This window comes from Cotesia glomerata, linkage group LG6 (genome assembly GCF_020080835.1).
Source record: "Cotesia glomerata isolate CgM1 linkage group LG6, MPM_Cglom_v2.3, whole genome shotgun sequence".
NCBI lineage: Eukaryota > Metazoa > Arthropoda > Insecta > Hymenoptera > Braconidae > Cotesia > Cotesia glomerata.
In genome coordinates, this window is record NC_058163.1 from 8636383 (window position 1) to 8641617 (window position 5235).

Here is a 5235-nt window from a genome sequence, read left to right on the forward strand (position 1 = left end):
CGTAAAATTTCCTACAAATATCGGTGAAAGGTACACAGTCATTACACATTTTTGTGCCTTTAAAAGATGAAATTGGTTATGCTTTCATTAAAACTGTGTCCACATCTCAAAAAAGTTCAAAAATAAAAGTATTTGTTCCGCCGTACGATTAGTTTTATTAGAAAATTTTAAATTAATTAAATAATTTCATATTATTTATTTGTATATTCGAAAATTATTATTTAAATCGGTAAATAATATAAATACTATATTTTATTTTAAATTCAAACCCGTATTTTTAAGTATTTCATGTTATCTAAAAAAAAAAAAGATTTATTCATTTGTTTAATTTTATTTATGGCTGTAAATTTCCCAGCCTAGGTATTGCAATAGCAGTCTAAACAATTTTTTGCTCTTTTATATTTTAGTTATTTTCTAGATTTAGAATAGAAAATGAATTTTTAATGGTAATTTTTGGGATATTTTCTTAAATAGTTTTTAATCTGCTTATGGTCATAAATTTGATACCTGGGTTATATTACTTTGAGTTTTTACTTTTTGGTAAATTTCGTATTTTTAATCTTTTTATTGCTAACTAAGTTTAGAAATATTTTTGTAAACGTATCGCCCATCCAGATAAAAATCTTAGCATCCGTATTCCCTTTCCTGCTTATTTTTCCAAACTGCATAGCTGGCAATTATCCCGCCTCCAAATTATTTCCTGGTTAACTATTCGTTGCCAAATATTCCTACTCCTAATTTTTTCTACTTGTAATTGTAACGCCTAGTTCTTACTCTCCTTGTAACAATTTTTGTATTTTTTCTAAGTTAGTTATTCTTACATACTTTGTAGCGCACAGTCGCATTTCTTTACTTTAAATAAATTAAAGTTGAACTCAACCTCATGGTTTTTACTTAGTGCAACATCTATTATTAGTCTTGCATTTATTAATTGTGAACTAAACGTTTTATTCACAATTTATTTGAGTAACTCATTTACTTGGTATAAAATATAAGCTTTAATTTTATACGTAAAATTTTATATACTTGCGGTAAACCAATCGCGAGTCAAAACAGTATTTTAATTATAATGAATTTGCGTTTAATTTAATTGTGACGAAACAAAAAATATGCACATCAGCAAAACGCTATATTTTGTGTAAAAAACTCTCAGCTTTCAGAAAAAAAATTCAAATTTGAAGAATTTTGGGCTGCACACCAAAAAAAATCAATTTTTCCACTTTAATTCGATTTTTAAGGGTCTTCTGATGAGTTTATGAAAAAATAAATATTTTCATTCAAAAGCTGAGAATTTTTCCTACAAAATACAATGTTTGTCGATTTTGTTTAAAAATGTTTTTCATATCAGAAAAATTGACGAAAAAGTTGAAAAAAAATTTTTTCCAAAATTTCAAAAAATCATAACTTCAAGACCGCTGCGTATTAAGAGCTAAAACTCTCAGGGAATTTTTGTCTTATGATAGAGAACACCTCCATAAATTTTAAACATAATCCGCGAGGGTCGCCCCGTAAAAATGTTCTTATTTGGTGGAATGACCCATATATATATATATATATATATATATATATATATATATATATATATAAACTTTTAAACCATATGCATTTTCCGACTCAGCTCGACGAGTATAGTCAAAATATAGCAAAATTTTTTCAAAGTTCCGTCATGAGGACCAATGCAATAGATAGATTTCTATGAAATCTACTTTCAGTTCGACTGCCGAATGGTCTTTTTCTTTCTATGTTTTCCTTATTTTTGTTAAACTTTTGATTATGCGTAGTCGTGAACTCTTGCAGCAAGGTTATCAATTGATCGTGTACATATGATTCTATTTCCTCAATAGAATATATACTGAGCAGTTTGTATAGGAAAAATAACAAATTTTCGATTTAGTATAAATTAGATATAAATCGATTGCCCGATTGTAAATATTTATTGATCATTAAAAGATTACACACGCTTAATATTAAATCTTTAATTGAGTAAGTAACACCAGAAATTTTGCACACTGATAGAAGAATTTATTAACTATTAATAATTCAATTTATTTGAAGACAATTATTTAATTTATTAAATTTTAATAAATATTTTTTAACATTTAATAAATATTTATTTGGGAGGAACGTACATTTATTAACAATTAATAAGTATTTATTAACAGATAATAAATATTTTGTTGAGTGAATTTGTTTCGCTTGCAATTTCATATGATATGAAGATTGCTTATAAACAAAAATCATCTTTATAAATTATTTGCATTAATTATATTACATTATAATAACGTTTATTGTAAAATACCAAATTCTATCACAACTCATAATTATCTTTTATATTTTTAAATATTAAAAACGTTAATTTATTTAGTGAATTTAATTATTATCATGTATTCCAGGTATAGGATCATAAAAAGTATTAAAAGAAAATTGCTAATTTTGTTTTTGATTTTAAATAAATATTTGTTAAAAGTTAACAAATATTCATTAACTATTAATAAATATTTATTTACTGTTAATAAACTGTACTTAATCCTTCAGCACTCTCGCTATGAGATTTTCTCTCACGCTCATCAATAACTCAAATTTTCTTTCAAATTTCAAATGGAATGACTATGTGATTTTTTTTCTATCTGTCAAAACATTAATATTATTTCAGATTGCAATATTATTATTTTAATTGTTCTATACTATAAAAAAATAAAATAAATTTTATTAACTCTGTGAGATATTTTCTCATCGCAATAGTAAAGTAGGGGGGTCAGAATTTAAAAAATCGGGTCTGATCGGTACAGTTCGGAGGTTCCCGTAAGAGTGCATTTGTGTTTGGATGTATTATTATTATTATTATTATTAAATATTATTTTTAAATAAGTCAATTTTTTTTTGTTTTAAGAAATTTATTTTATTTAAGAGTTTTTAAATGAAAGGGACTATAAGCATGCGTGCGCTTCCACATAAGGCGTGAGAGTTTTTCTCATCGCGCGAGTAATGATAGTAAATCGTTTTACGAGAATGCTGAAGGGTTAATAATTACTTATTAACTATTAATAAATATTTGTTAACTGTTAATAAATATTTATTAACATTTAATAAATCGTATTTAATAAATAATTTATTAACTGTTAATAAATATTTATTAAATCTTATGATGTTAAAAAATCATTTATCAACAGTTAATAAAGCTTATTAAATATAAATCAATCCTTCTATCAGTGTAGAGAATTTATCAATTCATTAAATTATTGACATAATGCTAATTTGCAATTTTTTTCCACAGGTTTGATAAAAAAAATGTCATTTAAAGTTTTGTTATTATCAATTATCTTCATAGTATCAATCTGTACTAACACAATTCAAGCATGCGATGGAGAACGAGTAAGTAAATAGTCGAATTTTTAAAAATTATTCAAGAAAATCACTCATTTATATTCTTGTTCATTTTTTAGTGCGATCCTTATGGTCAGGGTCAATGTTGCTTTGGTTATCTATGTGACCTTGATTCGAGGGAATGCTCATCAGTTTATTTCTACGGCAACAATAGTCCTTTTTTTGGGAAATGAAAAAGTTAGAAAACCACTTTAGTCTAAACAAAATTTCTGAAATGACATCGATTGTAATATCAATTGAATTAACATTATAAATCGCAGAAATTATTTCAAAACAAAGAAATTATTCATTGTGTTCTACATTTTTATATCTACACACATACCTTGACTTTACCCACTCATAATGCGAAACATTAGAGAGTGCTTTACCCGTGAAAAAAAAATTGTTCTAAAAATGTCCAACAAATGTGACAAGCATAATGGACATCGAAACAATAAAGGACAATTTTGGGACATCTTATAAATAATCGGAAATTCTAAAACAGTGCATTATAGGTATTTTTTCATGAATTTAAAGTATTTTTTAATATTTTTTTGGACATTTAAGGAACTTATTAGACAATTTTCGTCTATTTCAAACGCAATTTAGTAAAAATTAGGTCTTTAAAGTCTTTTGCGGAACATTTTTTGAATAATGTGAGAACATATTTTAGACAATTTTTAGGACAATTTTCGAACATTTTTCGGACAATTTGAAAACACTTTTTGGATAATTCCGGAACATTATTTAGACATTTTTAGAACAATTTTGGGACCATTTTTTTTATCACGGGTATGATCAAAAACTTTTTTCTGCTTTTTTTGCAATTATTTTAATTGTTACACTCTTTTTATTTTACGAAATTAACATCATTTGTATACCATTACACAGATAATTCAGTAAAAATTAGTTCTGTATTGTTTAAAAGTTAATTAAGTGTAATAGAAATAAGAAAATCTTTTGAGGAAATTGAAAACGAATATATCTGACATCAGATTAAATCGTATTAGATAATATTGATAATATATTTATTTGTTCACGGAAAAGGTAAGGAGCATTTTATAACAACTGCGTCTAGTGGGAATTCAAAGTTTATGCATTTGCGCATTTATGAATTATACATTTACATATTTTAAAGTCACTATTTCAAGTGTGTTAAGTACGAATACACTGTTAAATGTACAAAAAGTATCTACTAGAATATAATCTGTATTTTTATAATAAAATTACCCACATACACACCGTCATAGATAGTTGAGCATCAGCATAAAAATAGGCAGAATAGCTTTTTAAAACCTCAAAATATGGCGAAGTAATAAGAACCCACCTTTTGAAGATCAAATCGCAATCAATAAGTTCCAAATGTTTTGAAATTACTAATTTCTACAGTAAAAAGTTCAAATTGAAGATATGTGTTACAAAATTCAGTAATATAAAACTTTAATTACTGACAGATAAAAAAGAACACTCAATAACTTAATTTCTAGCTGCCATTAAAAAAATAATTACTTTTATTCCACTTTGCTTTTTGTGCGTAGATCCGATTAGTTGGATCAAATCAATGGTTTTCGGTATTGTGATCAATTTTTTTTTTTTTAAATAACAAAAATGCTTGAAGATAATTCATGTATAGTATCGTTTATCATCATACTTACTTTTAATAGCTGTTTTTCTAACGATACTAGTTTTGATATTCGATGTGCTTTCAAGCATACCCTTGTAAGTATTCAATTATATTATTCATTTTATTTGAATTGTTGTTTTGCCATATTGTTGAACAGTGTAATCCCGATCTGCCACGTCCATGTTGTAATACAATAGATCAGTGCCAACAAACATGGCCAAACAATTTATTTCGATGCGTCGGGGATA

General features: G+C 25.8%; 1 long non-coding RNA gene across 8 annotated transcripts in view; it reads left to right on the forward strand.

Annotated features, from left to right (window-relative positions):
* Positions 1–3666, forward strand: part of LOC123266921 — a 4388-nt gene extending 722 nt beyond the window's left edge. Inside the window, exons 1-4 of one of the 8 annotated variants that reach the window (XR_006509898.1) lie at positions 968–982; positions 1619–1983; positions 3275–3372; positions 3444–3666. This is a non-coding gene — a long non-coding RNA (uncharacterized LOC123266921). Of the gene's footprint in view, positions 1–967; positions 983–1618; positions 1984–2944; positions 3020–3274; positions 3373–3443 lie in introns of those variants that run through there. The other 7 variants (XR_006509900.1, XR_006509902.1, XR_006509903.1 and 4 more) reach the window with 7 other exon arrangements.
* The last annotated feature ends 1569 nt before the right edge of the window (positions 3667–5235 follow it).